The sequence below is a fragment of the Canis aureus genome, chromosome 22 (assembly GCF_053574225.1).
Source record: "Canis aureus isolate CA01 chromosome 22, VMU_Caureus_v.1.0, whole genome shotgun sequence".
Lineage (NCBI taxonomy): Eukaryota > Metazoa > Chordata > Mammalia > Carnivora > Canidae > Canis > Canis aureus.
In genome coordinates, this window is record NC_135632.1 from 27,061,343 (window position 1) to 27,089,084 (window position 27,742).

Here is a 27,742-nt window from a genome sequence, read left to right on the forward strand (position 1 = left end):
ACACAAAAAGCCAAATACCTCTTCACATTCTATCTCTATTAACTTTTAAACTTTTATTTAAAAAAAACACAAACACTATAAAAGTATTATCCAATAAAAAAGACAGACATGGATGTGGAAGAGAAGGAGACCTTCCAAAGGTTGAGAGAAGCTAGGCCACTTTGATTTTTTTTTTTTTTAACTCCCAGTGTATATTATAAGATGAAGAAATGCCAAAACAAGGCTATAAAAATTGTGACATTTTAAACGTTAACATTTACAAGTCAATGTTTTTAAAATATAAATTTATTATGATGGATAGATATAATCTCATTTGAAGGCAGAGTAAACACTAAATTTGAGGCCCTTCATGTTTAGTCCTGAGCTAATGGCCTTCCCATGCCATTTGTGATTGGTTCTAATGAGGTAAGAAAGTGGGACATGACAGGACATGGCTGATTAGCTTAGTGCAAAGAGATATAGCCTAAGAGGGAAATGGCTTAGCCCTGAGTGTGGGACCTCAAATCAGAATCCCAAAGCCACCAGGACCCAAACGGGTATTCTTGCATTTCCCATGCAGAACCTGTATAATACAGAGAGCTTGGCTGAATGGTCAACTCTTTGGTGTTTATTTATTCTGCTTCACCTGTGAGCTGTTCTCACTCTAAGGTTCTGCACTATCACCTTGCTCAGATCTAGAATATAACATGTATGTAAGATAAAAAGGTGCCTGGGTGGCTCAGTCCATTAAGCATCTGCCTTCAGCTCAGGTCATGATCTCAGGATCTTGGGATTGAGCCTAGTGTTGTGCTCCCTGCTTAGTGGGGAGTTTGCTTCTCCCTCTGCCATTGCCCTCCATTTATGCGCGTGCGCTCTCTCTCAAATAAATAAAATCTTTAAAAAAAAACAAAAAACAAAAATGAAATGAAAACACAATGGTCCAAAATCTTTGGGATGTAGCAAAAGCAGATCTAAGAGGGAAGTTTATGGTGGTGCAGGCTTACCTTAAGAAAAAAAAACTCAAATGAATAACCTAACCTTACACCTAAAGAAATGAGAAGACAAACAGACATAAACAAAAACAAAGACCAAAGCTAGTAGAAGGAAGGACATAATGAAGATTAGGGTGAAAATAAATGAAATAGAGACAAAAAATAGAAAAGATCAATGAAACCAAGAGTTGGTACTCTGAAAAGATAAAATTGATAAACTTTTAGCCAGATTCATCAATAAAAAAAGACAGAGGACTCATAAATAAATAAAATCAGAAATGACAGAGGAAAAATAACTGACACTACAGCAATATAAAGAATTTTAAGAGAATATTATAAAAGATTGCATGCCAATAAATTGGATAACCTAGAAGAAATGGATAAATTCCTAGAAACATACAATCTTCTAAAACTGAATGAGGAAGAATGAGAAAAATTGAACAGACTAATAACTAGTAATGAAACTGAACTGATAATCAAAAAACCCCCCAACAAACAAAAGTACAGGACCAGATGGCTTCTCAGGTAAATTCTACCAAACATTTGAGAAAGAGTTAATACCTCTTCTTCCTAAACTATTCCAATAAATTGAAGGGGAAGGAATGCTTCCAAGTTCATTTTACAAGGCAAGCATTACCCTGATATCGAAACCAGATAAAGACACTTCTATAAGTCAATTTTTGATGAACATGGATGCAATAATCTCAACAAAATATAAGCAAAATGAATTCAATAATCTATTGCAAGAATCACTCACTACAATCAAATGGGATTTATTCCAGGGATTCAAGGGTGGTTCCATATTCACAAACCAATCAATGTGATACACGACATTAACAACAGGAAGGATAAAAAGAATTTACAACGGGCAAAAGTCTTTTCAATAAATGGTGCTGGGAAAACTGGATGGCCACATGCAAAAGAATGAAGCCAGACCACTTTCTTATACCATACACAAAAATAAATTAAAAATGGATTAAAAATTTAAATGTGAGACCTAAAACCATAAAATTTCTAAAAGAAAACATAGACGGTTATCTTTTGGACATTAGCCACAGCAACACATCAACGGATATGTCTCTTTAGGCAAGGGAAAATAAACAATTGGGACATCAAAATGAAAAGTGTTTCTACAGCAAAGGAAACCATCACCAAAATGAAAAAGCAACAGGAGTAGATACTTGCAAATGATGTATGTATCCCATAAGGGTTTGATAAAGAACTCATAAAACTCAACACTAAAAAAACAAATAATCCAATTTAAAAATGAACCGAGACCTGAATAGACATTTTTCCAAAGAAGACATGTAGATGGCCAACAGACACATTAAAAGATGCCTAACATCACTAGTCAGAGAAAGGAGAATCAAAACTACAGAGAGATATCCCATCACACCTGCCAAAATGGCTACGATCGAAAAGATAAAAAATAATAATTGTTAGTGAGGACGTGGAGAAAAGGAAAACCCTTGTGCACTGTTGGTGGGAATGTAAGTTGGTGTGCTCCTTGTGGGAAATAGTATGGAGGTGTCTCAAAAAATGAGAGATACCACATGATCTAGTAATTCCACTACTGGGTATTAACCCACAGAAAATAAAAACACTAATTCAAAAATATATATGCACCCTTGTATTTACCGCAGAATTATTTATAGTAGCCAAGATATGGAAGTAGCCCAAATGTCCACCAACAGATGAATGGATATAGAAGATGCGGTACATATATACAACAGAATATTATTACTCAGCCATGAAAAAGAATGAGATCTTGCCATTTGTGATAATGTGAACGGACCCAGAGAATATTATGCTCAGTGAAGTCAAGTACAGTATGATTTCACTTACATGTGGGATTTAAAAAATAAAACAAATAGACTGGTGGTTGACAGAGAAAAAGTTGGTGGAGGGATAGGCAAAGTAGACAAAGGGGTTTGCAAGGTAACTTCCGGGTAGAAAATAAACCATGGACAAGAAAAGTACAGCACAGGGAATATAGTCAGTAATATTGCAATAAAACTGTATGGTGACAGATGGGTGACTACTCTTATTTTGGTGAGCACTGACTAATGTATAGAATTGTGGAATCAATATGTTGTATACATGAAACTAATATAACATATATTATACTTCAATAATAAAAATGAATGAATGAATAAATAAATGTTATTTCTGGAAAAATAAAGAGCTAAACTCTAAGAGATGTTCACTCAGTGGCATTACTACCAGCTCTATGATGTCCTGATGGAAGAGAGCTTTCAGTATAAGGGAATTTTCCTAGAACCTTTCACATCTCAATGCACAGCTGAAATAAAGGAAGACCATCCAAATAAAAATAAACAGAGGTTATCTATTTGGCTTGCTTTAGCAAGGGAATCAGCTACCATCACCTGTGTTTGGCAAAGAATCAAAAACGGGAGTGAGATAAGTCTGTAGTGAAAAAAGGAAAGGTATGCCTGACTGAAGGTTTTAAGTATGGCCGTAGGATCACTAAAGAAGGAGCATCATATGTGACTGATTGGGGGATCATATGTATTTGGCTTTCCCTGGCTAGTTCCGAGCTGGAAGCAGGCAAAAACAGGAAAGGTGGCAGTCACTGACCAAGTTCTGACTGTTCTGGGCTGATTTTGTCAAAGAAGTTATGGTTTGGATTCCTGGGCTTCTTATGTGGGTCAGAGTTCTATTATTCTATACTGTCTGGCCACTGTCCATTTACATATTCAGTCTTTGAATACAGTCTGGAACTAGCTGTGGTTATGGGAATTCACAAAATTAAGTTCTCCAGTAGTTCTTAAGTTCAAATAGGGACAGGTTTGAGATGCAGTGACAATGGACATGTAGTCTCCTCTCCCTCTTTGCAACAGTTTATGAAAAGTATAAAATAGTGAAACTTAATTCAATTCTCTATATAGAGGAGTTGTGGATCCCTTTTAGAATTAAGTTTAAGAACCCTCTTGTCTTAAAATATACACACACCTACGCATACCACACCTACTCATGTGCAAACTACATCAGGAGTTTTGTAGAACCATGGACCTTAAGTTGGTAAGTTATGCTCTCTATTATTGTTCATTTTATTTTAGATGCTAATACTGCTGTGGAAAGCTATATTCTACTGAAAGGAATACAGAGCCTCTCTGTGCCTATTTCCAAGTACCTCCCTGCATTTCAAAGGAATAGTGTATCTTCCTTCTTGAGGGATTCCTGGGTTAAGTCTCTGCTACTGAGTAGCTAATCTGTGTAGCTCCACTGATGGAACAGTCTATAAGCCAGCACCATATTAGGAAAATGTTCATGACTTGGCAATACTCACCTTCACTAAGCTGGAAGTGGGATGGTTGGGTTGAGGGAAATGGACACCCTTCACTGACTTCCTCTCTTGGTTTAGGCTAGCTCTGATCTGATCCTAAGTATGATTGCTATGAAAAACATTAAAGACAAATGTTTTCTTGAATTTCAACTATATGGCAGTTACTGTGCTATGCCCTAGACTGGACGATATACTGATAACTTCCAATCATTAACATGAAAATTATCCAAAGTAAAATTCTAATTCAATAAAAGTTCTCTCAATCTGAGTTCCCATAGTCACTTTACATGTTTCTTTGCCGCCTCCGTAGTAAGTCCCCCAATCAACCTTGGTATGTTCAAGGAACGCAAACTAATGGCAACATTAGCAAAGTATAACTAGTAAGGTAAAACAATTTAAAACATTACTAAGTACATTCCAAAGCCATGTAATGTTTTTGGATTATCTACCGTTTAGAATTATAAATGCCCTATTCCTACCCATTAATGCATATAAATGATGAGCTGAATGTATCTGCATGGGGCTCAGATGACTTACCAGGGTGCAGGGTGAGACAGAGAGGGACAAGGAAAACCTGAAGGAGCCAGGGAGGGCAAAAGACAGTTAGCACCACCACAGGTATTACTTTGGGTGTGTGGTTTTGGTGAGGAATTCAAAAGCCTAAATCAATCACCACAAGTTAACCTTTCCCTAGTAATAGAAGTAACAGGGAAACAAAAGAGGGTTAAAGAGGGGTTGGCTGCTTCATTTTATCCCTAGCTCCGTAGCTAATAGCTAAAGTTTAGTGCCCAGACAACTTTACAGCCAACTATATATGTGTAAATTTCTTTTAAAGAAGGACAAATATACATTAAGGAAAATGTTTCCTTATGCACAGAAGATTGCAACTCAATGTTTTAAAATAAACACAGTTTGATGATAATGGCAAATATGCACTTATGACTTTTTTAATTTCTAAAAGTACTACCAAATATATCATCTAAAAATATGCCTTAACCATCTAAAAGCAGTTTTATTTCAGTGGTCTGTGGAAGATATGCACTAGATGCACTTATGGGAAAGCTCCTGCATGTGTCAGAGATCGGTGACTTCTTTGCTCACCCCCAATACATATATCATGGATCCAAACAGGCAGAGCTGGTCCCTGCAAGTTACAGATGCCTTCACAGAGGCAAATGGCACAGATTGAGCATGCCGCAATGAAAAAGAGACTACAGATTTACACGATAATTTAACTCCTAGCTCAGCGTTACTCCAACATTTTTTTTTTTTACTCCAACATTTTTATACTCCTCTAGAATTCTCTTTAATTCCTAAAAGAGATCTAATTCAGATTTATATTAAAAAATCACCTCTTCACATTAATGACTAACTTTCAAGACTCAAGATGCACAATATCTACTATTGCTGTCAAATGTGTGATAACTGCGTTTCTCAGAGTAGAAGAACGGGGCTTTCTGAAGGACTTATTCTGATGAATCATGATGTGCTATTTCATGAGCACCTCAGTTACAATACAGTGGTGATTACAGATAAAGTATCCTACCAAGATTTAGAGTGCTTCTTCCCAAGAAAACTCATTAAGGAAACTATAAAGAACTAAGAACTTACAAAGAAAAATTAATTGCCACTTTTGGTCAGCCGGTTTTAGAAAGACTTATGAGGTCTAGAATTGTATATTGGGCTAACGGAGAAGAGAAACTCAGTGAAGTCTAGCTTACTGAGGACATCATGGTATATAATATGTTCATAAATTAATCTGCTCATAAACCAACTCAAATATGAAGCACAAAAACATCACATAAAATACTTTAAATTTATTTCCATCAACAACACTCATTTCCTTTCCACAGTAGCTAGCCGGTACTGGCTGAGTGCTGGCTGCTGAGAAGCTACAAATCTGCACTCTCAGAGTCTGAACCATTGTTTTCTTACTACGACCTCTTCTCTGGCCATCTTTCTCACTTCCTAATTCTTTTATTTCCTATGAATTAAATGAAAAGTATGTAGAGCTATTGTTCTGTTAACTTTTTTTTTTTTTTTTTCAAAGGGTGAAAAAGAATTTTAACTTCTAGCAGGACATGCAATGAGAAGACATTTCCCTTCCTATCCCGGATCCTCTACCTCTAAATATACCTTCCTAAGGGCAGTCAATGTTCTTTTTTAACGTAGTCATTTTAATGCATACATGCACCTTTTAAAAACATAAATGGGAACATACTGTACCATGTATTTTTTAATTTAACAATGATTATGAAAATGGAGATCAGGGTGTCTGCATGTCACAGTCAGTTAAGTGTCTGACTCTTGGTTTTAGCTCAGGTTGTGATCTCAGGGTCATGGGATAAGTCTGCTTGAAACTCTCTCCTTTCCCCTCTGACCCTTCCCCACGATTTGCTGGTGTTCTCTCTTAAATTAATAAATAAATCTTAAAAAATAAAATAAAATGGAGATCATTCCATACCACATTTATAGAAATACCTTATCATTTTTTATGGTTGCATACTATTCTAGTGAGTGGATATATCATGATTTAGCCATTCTTTTCTTTTAGGGCATTTAGAATTCTTCCATTGTTATTCTGTATGATACTACATAGATGACCCTCATATAGGTCTTTATGCTTCTAACTATATAATGGGAAAAAGTGAACTGCTTACTTCATGTTTTCCTTGACATCTTAGTTTGATTTAGAACTCGATTACAAAGAGCAATATTAGTGGATCTCTGATCTCAGGGGAAAATGAGAGGCTTTAGGAACATGGTAAAACAGTGGTTTTTAAAGTATGGTCCCAGACTAGTAGCAGTAGCATTATCTGGGAATTTGTTCAGATTGCAATTCTTAAATTTTACCCACCCTATACCTACTAAATCAGGAATTCTGTACAGGGCCCAGTAATTTGTATTTGAACAAACCCTCGGGGTGATTCGATGCAAGTACAAGTTTGAGAATCACTATTCAAAGAATATATAATCCTGGGAACAAAAGCTACCAGGATCCAAGGAAATTTTAGTGACCTATTAAATTTTTCCATCTTTCACAGACTACAGGGAGGTTTCTCTTCCCAGGAAGAAATTTTATTGTAATGTTGTCAAATTTACCAAGCTTTTTCTTCATGGTTTATCGGTTTTTGTACTTTCCACCTTAGAATATAAAAATAATAATTTTATTCCAGTTTTGTTTATATCACTGAATCATCTGGCATTTGTTACAGTGCAAAACTAGAGATTTAATTTCATGGTTTACCAAATGGTTTTACTGAGTAATCCATTGCTTTCCCACTGAATTGAAATTCTGCTTTTATCATATTTTAAATTCCCCAATGTATTGAGGGTCTATTTCAGATACTCTATTTTATTTTACCAATATATCTAATTATGTGCCAATTCTAAACTGTTATAATTATGGTATCTATAATACATTTTTCAGTGGGTGGGCTAATAATAACTCTTTTATCCCAGAACATTTCTGGCTATACTTGAATGTATATTTTTTAAAATTATTTTTGCAATTTAAAAGTTATTTTTTTATTGAGGTATAGCCGACATAACATTATATTAGTTTTGGGTATACAATATAATGACTCAATACTTGCACATATTGCCAAATAATCCCCACAAAAATCCAATTAATATCACCAGCTACAGAATTTTTTTTCTTGTGTTAAGAACTTTTAGGATCTACTCTCTAGCTATTTTCAAATACACAATATAGTATTATTAATCACCATGCTATACACTGTATTCCCATGATTTCTTCACTTTACAACTGGAAATACATACCTTTTGACAAATTTGTACTTTAGTAATCTATTTTTAATTTATGCACATATAGTTTGTATTTTTCTGTTATTTTAAACTATGTTAAGATGTTTATCATGTATTTCCCCCCAAAAGAAACAGTTCCTTCTGCATTAGTTGTCATTTATGTTTTCTTACTAATTCATGTGGGCTTTTACTTTTAACTCCTTCCTTTTTTACGTTCTTTAGATTTATTTTGCTGTTGTATTCTTTATCACTTAAGATACATACCTAATTCACATATCTTTACTCCTTTTCATGTAGTATTTTAAGAGTATTAGGCTAAGAACTTCTAAGATTATTGTTTTAGTCAAAATCAATAGGTTCTGATCAACATACTTTATCACTTTTTTCTAAAAATTATGCAATTTTAGAGTTCCTTTTAGTACAAGAATAAAGAGTTTTCATATTTTATAATAGGTTTTCACTGGGGGTTGTTTCTTTTTTTGTTATTAGTTTCAAGTTTTGTTGCCAAAGTATGCAACCTGTATCTTTCCTGTTAAGAGAAATTTACTGACGTTTTTGTTTGTGGCTACTGTAAAAATAAATATTGTATGGACACATTCATTTCATTCTCTGTTTATAGTACACAGATTTTGATATATATCACTTACATCTGACTTATTAAATGTAAATAGTTAGGTTCTCTATATCCCTACTTTATAGTGAGTTGGCCTGACTTATTGTGAATGAGAGAGAGGTACAAGTAATTTATTTATTGTTGCACTTCTATGTATTTCTTCTTACATTTCCTGAAGCTGTTACATGACAAAATCATTTTTTTCTTTGGGGGAGGGTTGTATAATGATTAAAGAAGAGTCTTCATTGTGAATTGTAAACTTTTTCACTATAAAATTTCTCATTTATCTCATTCAATGCTATTTGACTTAAATTCATTTTGTCTGATATACTTCATTTTTGTTTTTATTATGTATGTGAAAATTGTTTTATTTTCAAATAAAACAATTCAGTTTCCTTTGCTTTAGGAGTTATTTTCTTATTTTTTTGAGTTATTTTCTTAGACTAGGATTATTTTTATTTTACTTTTAAAATTAGCCATGACTTCCCCTTCAGACCATTATGGAATAGCCAATTCTACACATGAAACTGGATAAAATATATGAAACATTAGAAAGCATGCATTGTAGTACATCATTATAATTCTAACCCAAGTGTGTGTATGTGTGGGGTTAATTCTATGATACATGGTTTTCTTCCTGGAAGCACTTTTGAAAGCACATGGCAAAAAGGGGAAGCCCAAAGCAGAATACATCAGTCTTACTGGGTGAGAAAACAGAGACTGTGGGACATTTGCAGGACATGTTACCTTAACGGAGTAAGTTTATATAGAGAAAGAATCCCAGAACTCTGTACAGAGGGTATGTGCTGAATACTAAACTGTACATGCGTAGGATAAACCTCTGATAGGCCAGCAAAGAAAAACTATCAGAGGAAAAACTACTACTGGGGAATGTAAAAATCACAGGAAGGTTTTATGAGGCTGGGCAATGTTCATGTTCTGACTAAACAGACTGCAGAGAGATTGGTGTACACATGGGGAATTTGATAGAAATCCCATAAGTGTCATGTCTTAGTAGGAGAGCTAAATTGGTCCTTGTGTAGAGGATATATTAGAATTATAATTTTTAAAAAGCCTAAAAACAAGCATCAAAAAGACCAATATGATCCAAAAATTATTTAACAGATTGTCAAAAAGTAAACTCAACATTTCTTTAAAGGAATATCACAAAACTCAGAAATTCAAAACATAACATTTAAAATGTGCAAGATTTAATTTAAAAAACACAAACCATGTAAAGAAACAGGAAAACTTTATCTACAACTAAACATATCAGAAAGGAATAATACTAATTTTACATAAACTCTTCCTGAAAAAATAAAAGCAGAAATTTATATGAGATCAGCATTACCAAGATCCCAAAGCCAAAGAAACCATGAGAAAACTGCAGACCAATGTCCACTAGCCCATTAAGTATGAAAATCCCCCCCCCCTTTTTTTTTTTAGATTTTATTTATTCATGAGAGATACAGAGAGAAAGAGATGCAGAGACACAGGCAGAGGGAGAAGCAGGGTCCACACAGGTAGCCCGATGTGGGACTCGATCCTGGGACTCCAGGATCACATCCTGAGCCAAAGGCAGATGCTCAAGGGCTGAGCCACCCAGGCGTCCCTATAAGTACAAAAATCCTTAAGAAGATATTAGCAAATCATTTTTTAGCTGTTTAAAAAGGCATTTAGATTAGGAAGGAAGAAGTAAAATTATCTGTAAGTGCAGAGGACAATTTTCTACAAAATCCAAACAATCTATAGAAAAACTTACACTAATAAGTAACTTCAGAAAGGATACAGGATGAAAGTCAATACACCAAAATCAATTATATTTTTATGTACTGAAATGGACAACTAGAAGTTGAAATTAAAAGCAGTAGCATTTTTATAATTAGTACCAAAACACCCACAAAATATTTAGGGATGAATATAAGTGAAATACGTAATATGCTGAAAACTGTCAAAAAATAATGTGAGAAATCTACAAATACCTAAATAAATGGAAAGATACACCATGTCAATTGACTAGAAATGTCCATACTGTTAAGATGTCTATTTTCTTACAATTGATGTTATAGATATAATGTAATCCCAATCAAAATCCCAGCATGATTTCTTTTTTTAAAAAATTTTATTTATTTATTCATGAGACACAGAGTGAAAGAGAGGCACAGGAAGAAGCAAGCTCCCTGCAGAGCAGAGAGCCTGATGTAGGATTCAATCCCAGGACCCTAGGATTAGGACCTGAGCCAAAAGCAGATGCTTAACTGACTAAGCCACCCAGGCGTACCCCAGCAAGATTTCTGGTGAATCACAAGCCAATTAAAAAATATGAATGGAAAAGCAAAGAATTAAGAATAGCCAAAACAATTTTAAAAAGAAAAGCAAAGTTGGAAGACTCCTACTACATGATTTCCAGAGTTACTATATAGGTATAGGAATCAAGACAACATAATATTGGTAAAAAAACACCCAGATCAATGGAACAGAACAAAGTTTTGAAATAGACTCACAGGGGTAGCACTTGGGTGGCTCAGTGGTTGAGCATCTGCCTTTGGCTCAGGTGGTAATCCCAGGGTCCTGGGATTGAGTCCCACATCCGGCTCCCCATGGCGAGCCTGCCTCTCCCTCTGCCTATGTCTCTGTCTCTCTCTCTCTGTCTCTCATGAATAAATAAAATCTTTTTTTTTTAATTTTTTTTTTCATTTATTTATGATAGTCACACAGAGAGAGAGAGAGAGAGAGGCAGAGACACAGGCAGAGGGAGAAGCAGGCTCCATGCACCGGGAGCCTGACGTGGGATTCGATCCCGGGTCTCCAGGATCGCGCCCCGGGCCAAAGGCAGGCGCCAAACCGCTGCGCCACCCAGGGATCCCCTTTTTTTTAAAAGAAAGAAATAGACTTCCACAATATGGTCAATTGATTTTTGCTAAAGGTGTCAAGGAAATTCAATCGTGAAACACAGTCACAAATGATATTGGAATAATGCACATCCACTACAAAACAATGAACCTTGGACTTGTATTTCACACTATCCACAAAAATTAAATTAAAATGGATAATAGATCTAAAGGCAAAAACTATAAAATGTCTAGAATATAAGTAGGATAAAATTTTGTGACATTGATGTATGCAAAGATTTCTTAGTACTGAAAAGTCAAATCATAGAAGAAAAAAACTGATAAACTGTACTTCATTGAAATTTAAGATGTCTCTTTGAAAGGCGCTGTTAATAAAATGAAAACACAGGCAACATATTGGGGGAAAATATTTACAAACTATATATGTGAAAAGGGATTTATTTCTTGAATATACAAATAACAATGATCATAACTCAAACAAATTTAAAAAATGGAGTCTTCACCAAAAAAGAAATATAAATAATAAATATATGAAAAGATGCTCAACATGATTAATTATTAGGGTAATGCAAATTATAACCACAATGAGACACCACTACATACCCATTGGAATGGAGTTTTAAAAAATGACAAAACCAAGTGGTGACAAGGATACAAAATAACTGAAATCCTAATATACTACTGCTGGAAATGCAAAATAGAAGTCATTTTTTAAAGCAGTTTGAAGACCACTTAGAAGTTTCTTATGAAGTTAAATATATACTTACTAAATATATATAAAGTTAAATATATGTTTATATATATACATATATACTTACTAAAATATATAAAGTTAAATATATACTTATAAAGTTAAACACACACAAGCATATATGTATGCATATATATATGCATACATATATGCTTTTATACACACACACACACACACACACACACATATCCATTTCCTTGGTATTTATCCAAGAGAAAAACTATCTTTACATAAACAGCAACACAAATATTTCTAGTGGTTTTATTCCTAAATGTCTGAAACTGGAAAAACCCACGTGTCCTTCAACTGGTACAGGTATAAACAAACTGGTACATCTAAACTTTGGAATGCTACTAAATCATAAAAAGCAATAAGCTACGGATTCAGGCAACAACATGGGTAAATCTTTTTTTTTTTTTTTTTTAACATGGGTGAATCTTAAATGTCTTAAGCTAAGTAAAAGAAACCAGACTTAAAAAGCTACATACTGCAAGATTTTATTTATATGATACTTTGCAGGAAAGCAAAACTATAGAGACTAAACATACGCGTGGTTGCCAGGGACTGGAGCTGAGGGAGGCAAGGACTACAAGGAGGCATAATTGAAGGCTCACGTATATGTGTTGACCACAGAACAAATATTTGTGTTTGTCAAACTAAAAAAAACCTTGACTTAAAAAACAAACAAACAAACAAACAGGCAATTTAAGTCACAAAGACCTTGAATGCTAAAAGCAACCAAATAACAAAAGGTCAATAAGTCAATAAAGAATTTTTAAAAATCTGAGTTACTATTAAAGCTCAGTGGGGAAAAAGATGGTAGAATAGATCAATTCTGCGTGGCTTTATTCATTTTCTAGAGAACTAGGAATGTCACATGTAAGGAAAAAATCTGAGGAAGATCAAATATTTTCATGGAAATATAAACAAGTACTACACACAAAATAATACTTTATAGAAGCCAGGGAAAAATTTGTTCTGATATTCAAAACACTGATAAAGAAAAAAGCTGATAAATCAAAGAGAGCAGAGCTGTATCCCATCCACGTGGGGACACTGGAGGGTGGGAAATGGCAAATTCATTGCCACTTTGGTGATGCTTCAAATTCTGGTCTTCCAAGGTGTCTTTTTTAGTTATCTCCAACTTCTCATATGGCTATTTCATTCGTTCTGATAAGCCTTTATAGCTGCATGTAGTGGGACACAGAGTAGAGTGTACCTGCTGCATTTCACCTGGAACCAGAACCTATTTGAATATTAAAATGTCATTTCAAACTAAAAATATCCAATGCCAAACTCCCAATTCTCTCACCACTTTTCCCAATTGATCAAATAGCAACTCCACCCTTCTGGTTGCTCAGCAACCAATAATCTGAGAATCTTCCTTGATTTCTTTTCCTCTCACAACCCACATTTAGTCTATCAGCAAATCTTACAAGTTTTACCTCAGAATATATTCATAATCTGACCATTTGTCACCAACTTTATTGACAGCACCCTGGTCTTCCATCTCGATACCAACTTTACTTTGCTGATACCACCATCATCTTTCACCTTGACTAACCAAACATTTAGTCTTTCATGTAATTAAAAAATATTTGAGGGCCTAATATATGCCAACTACAATTATAAATAGTGAGGTTATGGCAGTAATCAAAACAGACAAAAATCCCTGTCCTCGTGGAGCTTATTTGGTAGAAAATTACTTCTAGTGGAAAATCATTATTATTTCAATAACTTCTTAACTGACTTCCCTGTTTTTGCCCTTGTCTTCGGTACAGTTCATTCTCATCACTGATTCTAAGGTGATCCTTTTAAAACGTAAGTCATGCCACTGTTCAAATTTCCTGGCATATCATCTCAGGAAAAAGCCTAAATCCTTAAACTGGGTTTCAAGACCTTACACAACCTGGTTATACCCTTTGACTTCATTTCTTACTACTGTACTTCTTACTGGCTTCCTTTGTTTCAGCCTATTGGTTTCTTTGCTATACTTTGAGCACAGCAGACATAGGCCTGCTTTAGGACTTTGGTACTTGTAATATCAATTGCCTAGAGGCTTTTCATCAGACACATGCATGATCTGCTCCCATAGCTACCTCAGGTCTTTACTCAAATGTTATCTTCTCAGTGAGAAGTTCTCTGACCATCCAATTAAAAATTTCAACTCTTAATTTGAAGTCCTCCAGTACTCTTTGGATCCTTTTCCTATCTACTTTTCTCCGTACCACTTAATATTCCCTGACATAATCCATGTTTTATGTTTACTGTCTATCTCCCCCAGTATTATAGAAGCTCCATTAGAGGCAGGGATTTTTTGTTCATTGCTTTTTCCCCCCACTACTATAAAACCAGTACCTGGCATACATCGTTCTTGAACAAACATCTTAAGTCATTTTTGTAAAATCCAGTTAAGAACCATGGTATGTTAGAACTGGACATGACTAGATCTGCTAGTACTGTCTTCGTCGGCACATATGACAGGTAATCTGGGTAGGACACAATCATTGTTTTTATATCTATTGCTAAGAACTGCTCGTCTTCCAACTAGATGATCATCAATAAGTGTTCTGCTGTTTCTCTACTGACTTAACCTGCCATAGATTACCCACCAGCAACCATCTGGCAGGCCAGTGGCAAACAGGCAAATGAGGAAATTGAGAAGTGAAGTGACTTGTCTGGGTCAAAAATGAGACAGTGGCAAAACTGAGACTTCTAAATCTCTGACCCTGCAGTACAGTACTCCTCCTTCCTTATGCTTGACAGCTCCTTGAAAGATTGCAATGCTGAACTGCTAGCTTCAGTTACTTTCTAAAATATGAGTTATTTTCTATAACACGAGGTGATTAGGCCTTCATATATTAGAAATGGGGGCCCAGAATAACATAGTTCTATTAATAAAACTTCCCCAACTGAAAAAAAAAAACTCAAAACATTATATACGATGAATAAGGTTTTGGGGTTTACAATGTGAACCCACAAGTACTGGAATTATGTCCATCAGACATTTGGTATAAATGATTTGGTATCAATTGTTTATAACATTATTACATTCAAGGTAAGGGAAGAGGAAACAGTAATTTTAATAAAGACATATTCAGTGGACAGCACCGAGGAAAGAGGGGGGAATAAAAAAGAGCTGGAACCAGCAAGATGCTTCAGGTTTGTCTTGTGTCCAGAATGGACAGAACTCCTGTAAGCACCACTTCACGCCATTAAAAGGCATCTTTCCTGCACAGCCAGGGGATGGCAGAAGTTTCTGCTGCTAGAATTACAGTATATTAATTATGGGAGACACCATGCTTAGGTCCTTTATAACATCCGTAGGGATAACTTGATGATCATTTCAGAATCATTGTTCTAAGTCTCTACTAAGCCATCCATCAACATAAATGGGCTTATATAACAAACACACTTTACAGAATACTACACTAGGCATAAATAATGGGGAAATATTCAGCTTTGATGCCGAGGAACAAATAAGCTATATGTGTACATGTTATACCTTGACAGGCTGCATGACCTAAAAGTGGTAATTTTTAAACAGGAGCTTCCTGATTACCTTAATTGTATGGAAATTTGGTAGTTTCACTTTTAGCCAATAATTGCTTATTTATTATGGAAGCACAAACATGCAAAAATATAATATGACCCTTGACCTTATGGAGGATAAAATACAACAATAAAAAAAATACAACTTGCAAAACACCAAATGATTAGAAACTCAATTTTAGAAAGTCATCACAAAAATAGATCTTAGATTATTAACATAAAAAGGAATAGTTAAAATTACTGAAGTGACTCCAGAAAGTAGCTCTCCTGACTCCTACGTCCAGTGACTTTTTTTTCCATGCTACCTCTTGCCTGCATCTTGTCTTTGTCTCACAGTCCTTGGCCCCACTTCCTAAATATGCAATCTGGGGACCAGGAATAAATATTTCAAAGATAAGAAGTACTGCCCTGGTTCTGTCATCTTTCATCCTCTTACCTTTTGAATTTCTAGTCTTTGATAAGCATTTACTTTCTCTATTCTTTATCACTGGAAATAGATACAAAGCACTTTTAGGAAAAATTTAGGAATATTGGTAAGATATTTCCATTACAAATTACTGCTCCTTCTTCACTTATAGAAACCACCCAGGGTCACTGTGAACAAAACGCAGCAGACCAAACAGTTCTCGAATTTTACCTTGGCCACCTCTCAGTCATCCCATCTCCCTGCATTACAAATTCTAAGTCCTAGACCTTCTGAACTCCATCCACCAGGCCCCTCCTCCCATCACTGTTCCCTTTTCTGTCCAGTTTAAAATCTCTGGTCTCTGACTTGAAGCCTTTTTGATTTCTATCACTCTTCCATTCCATCTGTAGGCATGTAGGTAGCTGACTGGTTCTTCAGAACAATCCTCTAAAAGCAGTTCCCTGTGTGAGGCCAGTTATTCAATCTTGGTGGTACCCTCAGCTCCTCCTGGAATTTTCTCAAGCTGCTGCTTGTCAGTCGCTCTCAGTTTCATCACAGTGGCTATTTCAAATTTTCTTTGATGTCCTCAAACCTCCCAACCTGCCATTTCCAACCTTTATTCTCAATACATGGCCTCGGTTCCTATTCTGCAGGCTTCAGGCAGAACTTCTCCCATTTTCCCACCATCAAACCACAAAATTACCAGCACTCACACCCACCTTCTCCACCTCCTCCTTTGGTGAAGTAAGAGACAAGTCCCTCCCAGGCATTTTTGTGCTATTTCCCAACTCCCCTCCCCAGATTGTAACCCCCCTCTGACTTTCAGACTTACATATAAACCTGCTTAATCACTGGGCTTCATCACCTGGCTATCCTGTAAGCACCCAACACTTCCAACAGGGAATTCGTTTTTCCCTTCAAAGTTGCTCCTGCTGCGCTCTTCATCTCAAGTGCCCAAGCAAAAATCAGAATATTATTCACTCCTGTCTCATTTCACCTGCCATCTTCCTCAACATCTAATAAATACTACTTTATACTTTCTGATCCATTCTTTTCTCCTCTTTTTCAGTAGAGTCCAGATATCACCTTTGGGCCATCTGATTGCATTGCTCTTCTGTCCCCAGCCTGGCCTCTCTGCAGTTCCCTCTCCATACAATGCCCTGAATGTGTTCCTACCATTAAAATCTGATCTTGGGATTCCCCTATTTATAATCCTTAGTCGACTTGCATGAGGTCAGAGTTCAAACTCCTAACTGGATTAGTCAGGCTCCTCCTTATTGACCTTCTAACCTCCAGCTCCAGCAACTTGACTCATTGTTTAGGTCTAACAAAGTTGCAACTCCTTTTTAACTCCATTCACTAATTCTTTAATCTCTTGTAGTGCTTTTCTCACATTCTTTAACATTTGTTTCTATTGACAAAACCCAACATCTGGCAACTTTCTTCTTCCCCAGCCTCTGTGATGACACACACTTGTCTAGCTCTTCTATGTCTGTCTCCATTGTTCTTCCTCTGATTACAGACACTCTCCACAGTACAGATGTTCATTAAATACCTAATGATTTTTTATACCAGAGAACTTAAAAAAAAAAAAAAAAGAAAATGTAATCTATTCATTCACAAATGTTTATTAAGAATATTATTATATATGCCATAGCCCATTGTAGGTGCTGAAGACAGCAATGAACAAGACAAAGTCCCTGCCTTCCAGGAACTTAACTGTAGTGGGGCACTTAGAATACAAACTAATAAATACATAATAAATTAAAAGTGCTATTAATAAAAATAAAGTAGGCAGCGGTGCCTGGCTGGCTCAGTTGGAAGAGCATGTGATTCATGGTTTCACGGTTGTGAGTTCGAGCCACATGTGGAATGTGCATTGGAATGGGGCAGGGTAGGGGGCAGCCTAGGAGTGGTTTTAAGAGACTGAAAGAAATGCCATTGTGTTACCCCTCTACTTTGTATAGGCAGTTTTCCTGTAAAGGGTAGTGAGGAATAGGAAATAGTTGGAGAGGGATGTGTGTACCCTTCAGATGAGGGAGACTACAGCATGTTCAAATTAATAATACAGAAATAAAAAGATACAACTGCAGGAATACATTCTTTGCGCAGCAGACAGCAGGACACTTAAGTGTAGAGCCAAAGGTCAGTTGTTGAGGGGAACTGGGAGATACTAAGAAGACCCAAAGATCTGCTTATTGAAATGTGAGAAAGTTCCCTTCCGTGTCCTTAGTGAAATAAGCAGCAAGCGTACTGGGGAAGGTGGTGGGTTGGAGAGAAGTACTGGATGTTTAAGAAGAGATACAGCAGGGATTCTACAGAGTGCTGAGGGCCTACTTGAAGCTAGAGAAAGTGACTTCAGTTAAGCATGGCTGTTTTTCCTACCACTCTAGCTGCTCACTTACAATCACTAGTAGGGTGTGGGTTTTGCTAGTCAAATAACACAGACGTATGAAGAGGCAAAAGTGCTGGGAGTAAATACAAGGGAATAATTAAAACGAGGGCACAGAGAAGGAGCTGAAGAATTGAGGATAACAGTGGAATAAACGACAACAAATAAGCAGTAGGATATATGAACTGGATGTTCACCTGGAGTTGGAGACAGGATAATGAAAGGAGTGAAGACAAGTCAGAGTAGTAGCATATCTGAGGTGGAAATTTTTGAGATGGTCCAAGTACTGGAAATAAAAAGATTCCAGATGTGCCCATGAGAATAGGAAGCTAGAGGTGAGGAGGTAGAGGAGTAACTGTGGAGAGTAGAGGTATTACTTAACTACCAGTTTTATAAAGGATACCGACTTTATGAGCCACCTGGAGAACAGAGGGAGTATTTCCTACTTATCATCTAAACCAGCTTTATTGTTTTTCATATTTTATTTTTTTTATTTTTTATTTATTTATTTATTTTTTTATTGGTGTTCAATTTACTAACATACAGAATAACCCCCAGTGCCCGTCACCCATTCACTCCCACCCCCCGCCCTCCTCCCCTTCCAACACCCCTAGTTCGTTTCCCAGAGTTAGCAGTCTTTACGTTCTGTCTCCCTTTCTGATATTTCCCACACATTTCTTCCCCCTTCCCTTATATTCCCTTTCACTATTATTTATATTCCCCAAATGAATGAGAACATATAATGTTTGTCCTTCTCCGACTAGCTTACTTCACTCAGCATAATACCCTCCAGTTCCATCCACGTTGAAGCAAATGGTGGGTATTTGTCATTTCTAATAGCTGAGTAATATTCCATTGTATACATAAACCACATCTTCTTTATCCATTCATCTTTCGTTGGACACCGAGGCTCCTTCCACAGTTTGGCTATCGTGGCCATTGCTGCTAGAAACATCGGGGTGCAGGTGTCCTGGCGTTTCACTGCATCTGTATCTTTGGGGTAAATCCCCAGCAGTGCAATTGCTGGGTCGTAGGGCAGGTATATTTTTAACTGTTTGAGGAACCTCCACACAGTTTTCCAGAGTGGCTGCACCAGTTCACATTCCCACCAACAGTGTATGAGGGTTCCCTTTTCTCCACATCCTCTCCAACATTTGTTGTTTCCTGCCTTGTTAATTTTCCCCATTCTCACTGGTGTGAGGTGGTATCTCATTGTGGTTTTGATTTGTATTTCCCTGATGGCAAGTGATGCAGAGCATTTTCTCATGTGCATGTTGGCCATGTCTATGTCTTCTGCCCATTTCATGATTGGATTGTTTGTTTCTTTGCTGTTGAGTTGAATAAGTTCTTTATAGATCTTGGAAACTAGCCCTTTATCTGATATGTCATTTGCAAATATCTTCTCCCGTCCTGTAGGTTGTCTTTTAGTTTTGTTGACTGTATCCTTTGCTGTGCAAAAGCTTCTTATCTTGATGAAGTCCCAATAGTTCATTTTTGCTTTTGTTTCTTTTGCCTTCGTGGATGTATCTTGCAAGAAGTTACTGTGGCTGAGTTCAAAAAGGGTGTTGGCTGTGTTCTTCTCTAGGATTTTGATGGAATCTTGTCTCACATTTAGATCTTTCATCCATTTTGAGTTTATCTTTGTGTATGGTGAAAGAGAGTGGTCTAGTTTCATTCTTCTGCATGTGGATGTCCAATTTTCCCAGCACCATTTATTGAAGAGACTGTCTTTCTTCCAATGGATAGTCTTTCCTCCTTTATCGAATATTAGTTGCCCACTAAACCAGCTTTAGAAATTTAAATGAATGTTAATTCTTAAAGTATGTATAGACTTTGGTAATTCAGAGGGAAACTAACATTTACTGAAGACCCTTGTTTTGAATATTTTATGTTATTTTCATTCATGTTTACATCAATTCTAGGAGATAATTATCATGTCTCCATTTTACAGATGAAGCAGTTATAGCTCAAAGATGCGTAAGTACCTCGCCAAAGGTTACAGAGCTATGCAAGTGATGGGGCCAAGATTAAAACCTAGGACTGCTTGACCACAAAACTGAAGACTTCCAATTTCTTAATTGATACCTTTAAAGACAGCCTAAATCTTCTAAGATATAACCTCACTGACAAGAAAAACATACCTTTCTCATCCTAAGGATTGTGAGATTTGGTCTTTCACTTCAAAATCTAGCTAAACCCAAACATCAAAATTTGGTAAGTCAGCTTTTGATACAAATTTCTACATAAATGGTTTTCATATCTCTATAGAATTGTACTGAAAGGATTCAGAACAAGGGAGAAATTTCCTACTTTGTCCTCTGAACATCTCAAACTCTTCCAAGGCTAATATTAAAATGGGTAATTGGAACTGATAATATTTTTATTCCTTCCAAAGTGATCTAGATATGACTTTGTGTATTTAAAGCAAACAGAGCATTCAATTTCAGGGGGAAACAATCTACAAATAAAGCACAGATAATCTAGTTAGCTCAGGAATAATACTAAAACCTTTATATTATCAATTATCCATGTACCCTTTAATCAAAATAAGATAATAGAGATTTAAATTTGTTCTAAGCCTTAAAATCTAAGTATATATACCCAAAAGATCAGGAAAGCAGTCATTTCTTATAAGATCATTTTGAAAATGGTAAATACTAATTTGGTTAATTATTTTAATGGATTGTATTACTAAAAATATCTTGGCAAGTTGTAGTCTTATCTAACATTGGGTCTTTAGTAAGTTTTATGAAGATCATCGTATGTGTATTTTATAAGTGATGTCTTTGAGTTGGTATGTGCCTAATGCCAAAAACTTTTGCCCTGACCCATTCATTACCTCATTGGATCATTCAAGTGGTCAGGGTAGCAGTGCAATAAAGGACTCTAATCTATAACAAAAAGGACCCTCCCAGACTCTACCTAGTAAAGCCACAACCCTCAGAATGAGAATGCAGAAAACCATTCCTTGGTGATAATTGCTCCACTTTATCCGCAGGAAGTATTAATGCCCATTTGCACATTTAATAGTCTTAAGTCTTGTAGAACACAAATTAAATAGGCATGGGTCCTATCTGGTAAAGCAAAAAATCTGAACAAGGATCTATGCTTTAAGAAGTCTATAAAGATTCATTTTGCATTTTAAGGAATATCAAATTATGCAGGATGGATTTCAACTATTATGTTGGAAAATTTAAGTGATGATTTTCCCCAAAGACAAGAGTTGAGGTGTTATCTAGACAGAAGAAACAAAATGCATATTCATCCTTACTGGAGGTCTTATTTTGGCACAATGAGCTTCTAAGTAGAATTTTATAAGCTGCTAATAAAATGCCCAAATAAGTATTGTAACAAAATAAGGTTTGCTGACTTCTTGTTTTCTATGACCTTATTCCTATGCTGCTGAACACAATACTATTTACAGACATAAATAACTTTCATCTTCATTTAGCTTTGTCAGAATATATCACCATTTTTCAGAGTTTACAATGTGTCAGGCATGAAGCTAAAGGTGTATAGACATTTACATATTTAATCCCTTTAGCCAAATGAAGTATTATTCCCATTTTACATTTGAGCAAACGATGGCTCAGAGAAGTTAGATAACTTGCCGAAGATAGCTAATATGGTATGGAAGGGGAGATAAAAGCCTAAAGCATGCGGGCTTAGTTATCCTCTATGCCAAGTGTTTTATAGTGATTTTCTGGTGGACAAAAAAAAAAAAAAAAGATCGAGAAAACAGAAGAAAGAGTTTAGACACAGGAAAGTTACACATTTCTCCCTTATGGAAATAATTATGTTAATTAGTCATGACTAGGGAGGCCTGGGTGGCTCAGCAGTTGAGCATCTGCCGTTGGCTCAGGGTGTGATCCCAGAATTCTGAGATCAAGTACCACATCAGGCTTCCTTCATGGAGCCTGCTTCTCCCTCTGCTTGTGTCTTGCCTCTCTCTCTCTCTCTCTCTCTCTCTCTCTCTCTCTCTCATGAATAAATAAATCTTTAAAAAATTTAGTCATGATTGCAATTGGTTCCAAGTAAAACAAAATTAAACAGTGTCTAAAATATGAAGTTTGTTTTTTCTCCTGTAACTAGAAGTCTGTTGTATGTGATTGCTGACTTTGGTTCTTCAATTTCTCTTTGGCATTCATTCCAAGATGCAAAATGGTGGTTGCATCTACAGCCATCACAGAGCAAAGAAAAAGTGATAAGAAGAAAGGATGGGGGGCCAATGTTGGAAAGCAAATTTTTGATCTAAAACCCCAGCAGGTGACTGGAAATTAAATATGACTGGTCAGGACTGTGTCACACTGCACACCTGAAGGTGAGGATATCATTCCAAAAACAACAACAGAAAAATCCAACAAACTCCATATTAGAGTTATTTTAGTAAGGAAGTAAGAGCAAATGAATTTTAGGTGCATAAACAGCACTGTCTGCCACATCTAACAGGAAAAGAATTTGGTATAGTTGAGTTTCATTAGAAATGATGGACAGTACATCACTCATAAATAACTTTGCAAGGGATGCCTCCATGGCTCAGTGGCTGGGCGTCTGCCTTGAGTTCAGGGTGTTATCCCGGGGTCCTGAGATCAAGTCCCACGTTGAGCTTACCGCAGGGTGCCTGCTTCTCCCTCTGCCTGGCTCTCTGCCTCTCTATGTCTTTCATGAATGAAAAATGCAAAAGAGAAGCTTGCATTTTATTTTTATTGTTTTACATTTTATTTTTATTATTTTATACTTTATTAAAGTATAGTGAAAGTGACTGTCTACCAAAAATCTATTCTGGCATTATTCCTTCCTAAACGAACTTGATTTAGTTCAGCCATGCAAGTCTCCCCAATATTATTCAGAAGGAAGCTGATAGCATTCCTTGTTCTAGAAGACAGTGGTTCTCAAACATAACAAGCACCAAAATTATCTGATGAGTTTTAAAGAACACAGATGGCTGGGCCCTACGAGTTTCTGATTCAGTGGGTTTGAGGTGGAACCCGAAAATTTTCATTTCTAACAGTTTCCAGGGAATGTTGATGCTGCTGGTCCAGAGGACACAATTTAAGAACTACTGCTTGAAAGGCAGATCCCCATTAGTCTAAAGTAAACAATATTCTCCCTTAGAAACTGTTTTTGGTTTGGGGTAGGGACATGATTTAATTTAGTCCAACTGGGCTGAAAGAAACTATTGTTTTGTATTTGATGGAAGGTTTCATTCTTTTATTCATGGGGGGACTAAAATGAGGAAGCCTGAAGCCCCAAGTAATTTGTGATTATAAGAGAATGAGTCTTAAGAAGCTGACCATGAGGTTAGCACAGTGGACATACAGAAAAAACGTGAATCTTTAACTCTGTCTCTTGAGTCACAGTACCTCTAGACTTCGGCTTTGTTAAATAATTCCTTAAAATGCCTGAGCCAGTTCAAGGTAGAGAGTTTTTTTCAATCTGCAGCCAAAAGCATCCTGGTTGATACAAAGGATTGCAATCTTGCAATTTAAATGATGTACACAAAAGCAGCACATGAATAAATAAAATCTACATATAATCCAAGCATCATTTTGGACACTTGATTTAAAATTTTCCTCTACATCAGTTTTTTTATAACTGTTAATGAGTTCCAAAATAAAGTTTTATTTTTTCCTGTCTGACCTCCATCTAATGAATAGTAAAAAAACATGAAGTAGAAGAAATAAAAGGTCTAAATAATTTTATTCACAAAGTGAATAACCAGCAATTGACTGAAAGAAAATCAGGTATTTTTGCTTTCTTATTTCGTATTTCCAATTCCCATTTTGCTTAATTCTGTCTCTAATCATGAAGAAGCAAAGGGAGGCAGGAAAAGAGAAGACTCGTTTAAATAAAAGAAACTGAGTAACACAGTGATTTTAAATTTTGTGAAGTTCAAGATTTACTGAAGCAACAGTTTTGGGCCTAGGTAACTGTAAAGGTATAGTGAAATACTCCTAAATTAGTGATTTTTATTTGGGGAGTTTGGGGGATATTTTTTAACCGAAGATACCAGTGACTCTGAAATTCTAGAAAAATGTAGTTTGACTTGTTCCTAGTAAGGAATGCAATGGGACAGAAGAGAGCAAGGAAAACAAAAATTGAAATGGTAAAGAATTCAGAACTATGACTATTTACATATTCAAAAATAGAGAAGCTGTTTCATAATAGACACCATAGCAGCCATTTCCCTTTCTCTGTCTGCCTAAATGCTTCTGTGCCACCAAGGTGCTGGCTATCATCAATCTTCTGCCTTTCCTGTCCAGTTACCTCCTCACAAAGCAGAGCAGCCCAAAAAGCCCTCTTAATTAGAGCATTGTGTCAAACACAAATGAATTCTTGTTCCACTATTAAGATGAAGGAAGGAATATTAGTTTATAAGTGACTGAAGTGAGTATATTTCAATATTAGCAACATGAAAATATAAGTTTCAATTGTGATATTGAAGATGGTAATATTTACTTCATCCATAATTGAAAGACATGTTCAAAATAATTCATTTTGGGAGCACTGGTATGTAGTATTTGCCTGAAACAAATTATGCAAATACTTACATCTTGTAATTTATTCAACTGCTTTCTAATTCCTCATTTTCTTAACTAAATTAGCTAAAACGGGAAATATATGACCAAAAAATGAATGTCCATCATCCAAATTAGTGTACAATGAATTCATCTTTCAAACTATAAGATCCAAGATGGGCAGATTTCTACTCCTGCCTTAAAGGAATATTGCCTATTTAAACATATACACAGGGGTTTTAATGGTTTCATTTAGATACTTGTGCCCCTCCAGAAGATCACACAAAATACACCTATGGCAAGCAGTTATTTCATTAACCAAAGTATTTTTGAGGAAAAGACAGCATTAAACAATACAGTATTGGATGTGTAACTGTGGTTTTTTGAGGTCCCTGTCTGCAAAATGTGTGGTAGAGACAAGCAATGCCTATGCTGTTTCTAATTATTCCAATTATCATGGCACACTATGAAAACTTGATTAATAACACTGAAGATATTGTTGTGGCAATTAGCCATATGGTTGTGGGACTTTATTCTGTCACGATTTAGCCATTAGCATCTACTTATGTTTGTCAGAACAGTGCATCCGTGACAAGTTGAAGTTCCGCTCACCTTGCCGAGTCCCCTGTGAGCAACACTAGAGAACTGTTTATTCCTAGGAGCTTCTTGCCTGAGTAAATTTTTCATGTGGCATCCGGTCTGACTGGGGACAAATGTCAAATAGCTTATATGACGACCCATCAAGCTAAGTTTTCTCTGAAAAACCATTTAGTGACTTGTGTGTTAGAACAAACTACTTGAAGTAAAGAATTTGAGCAGTAATAATGGTCATCTCTGTTGCCCCACATATTTCCATGGTTAGTAATTCAGAGAAATTGATCTTCATAAATTGGTATATAGATATCTATAAATGTGGCATTGAAAAGGATATACATAGGCCTACACCTGTATGTACACAGCATATAGCTGAAAATTCACCATCTATAATAGTTTGCATATCATCTGCATTGAATTTACCTAACAGAATTAGGAGACAGTCCTTTTAATCAGGGGCAAGGAGATTACATTAAGAAAAGAAAAAAAGAAGGATGTTGGTCAATACCTAAAATTGCCAGAGAGAAAATAATCAAGGGTCTTGCAGCAGAAGACTAAAAAGATCAATTAAGGAAAATGAACTTTAGGATGAAATGAATGTTAATGTGAGAAATCTGTTTACTTATTTAATATTTGAAAGATAAAACTTTGAAACGGTTGCTAGTAGCTGTATTTCCATCTCATACTTGAGTCCCTGCCACACTGGGAATGGATCACCACATCCAAGGACCAGGCAGCTACCCAGTTCTAGCCTGCACACTGTTTCAAAAGTTCGCAATAAGGAAGAATCAAAGGGTCAATGCTCCTGTGCTCTGAACGACCACATCAGGACAAATGGAGCCCTCAGTTACCCGGAGGTCTGAGAGTTCCCAAAGTAGTTGTTCTCATTTAATTCTAGCTGCTACCACAAGCAGGGAGGTGGCGGCAGCAATGCTGGGAAGCAAGCATGCTCAAGGGCTAGGCAAGTTCACAGCCTCTGGGATGTGAGGTTTCACTGGCCACTATGCTGATAACCTCATTTATAGAGTGAGCAGACGGAAAAAATGTACATCCGGCAGAAAGAAAGTATAGGCTAAGATGTGTCACTGTACCTTTAACAAAAGCAGCTCTAGTTTCATGTGGGGAAACTGAGAAGGAGAACACACCCAGGACACTTTGGAATGTCTTCTTTGGATTCTCCACACTCCCTTCCAGATTAGAAAGAACATTGGATAAATCAGCATAACGGAATCTGGAGTCAGTGACAGAGGCGAACCAGCTTCCTTTCCAGTAATTCTAGCAATTCTAATTCATAAATATAAAGTAAGTGTATTTCTCCTTCTGTGAGTTATCCATAGTTCCAAATACTCATCCCTGTGTTTTTTAGTCAGTGCCCACTGGATCACCACTTTGTAGAGAAACTCTTGAACTACAGGCACTGGCCCATGCAAATTCAAGTCTCTGAAAATGTCACATTCATATTCACAGAATTCCCTTAGTTTTGCATAATGAATATATTACAATAATGATTTTAAGAAAAATATGCAAATATTTTGTATGTTATTCCTATTATAAAACTGTATTTTCCTATAAAACATTTTGTCTTAAGTTATAACAACACTGGCTAACATTTACTTGAGTGATTACTATTTGAGAGCTTTACCTGTAGCACTTCATTTAATTTCTGAACTCTTAAAGGGATTATGTTCGTTTTGCAGACGTGAAACTGCAGTTTAGATGTGCAAGTTACTCTTCTGTAAGATCACACAGCCAAAGTGGTAGAGCTGGGTTCAGTTCCAGGCAGGCTGACTCACATTCTTATTCACTCTTCTAAGGAGGTGACTACCAATAAGAGGTATTTAAATGTGGTAAAACATTTAAAGCACCACAGTGAAGCCAAGTATTCTGGGAAGATATTAATAGAATATTAGAAATAATTGTAAAGTGGTTATTCAAGCTGAATATTGAAGAAAGAAATCACAATACACAACTGTAACAGATACAGTTCAGCTATATTTCTAGAGTTAGCACCACCACAT

General features: G+C 36.1%; 1 protein-coding gene and 2 long non-coding RNA genes across 19 annotated transcripts in view; 2 read left to right on the forward strand and 1 right to left on the reverse strand.

Annotated features, from left to right (window-relative positions):
• The window catches only part of TBC1D5 (TBC1 domain family member 5), a 544,964-nt gene that overhangs the window by 148,005 nt on the left and 369,217 nt on the right, over positions 1-27,742 (reverse strand). The window lies entirely within an intron of this gene.
• LOC144293950 (uncharacterized) overlaps positions 1-27,742 on the forward strand; it is a 248,271-nt gene that overhangs the window by 5,836 nt on the left and 214,693 nt on the right. The window contains exon 2 of the long non-coding RNA XR_013361300.1: positions 20,564-20,830. This is a non-coding gene — a long non-coding RNA (uncharacterized LOC144293950). The remainder of the gene's footprint in view (positions 1-20,563; positions 20,831-27,742) is intronic.
• LOC144293951 (uncharacterized) overlaps positions 22,772-27,742 on the forward strand; it is a 93,039-nt gene continuing 88,068 nt past the window's right edge. For both annotated transcript variants that reach the window (XR_013361302.1, XR_013361301.1), the window contains exon 1: positions 22,772-22,933. This is a non-coding gene — a long non-coding RNA (uncharacterized LOC144293951). The remainder of the gene's footprint in view (positions 22,934-27,742) is intronic.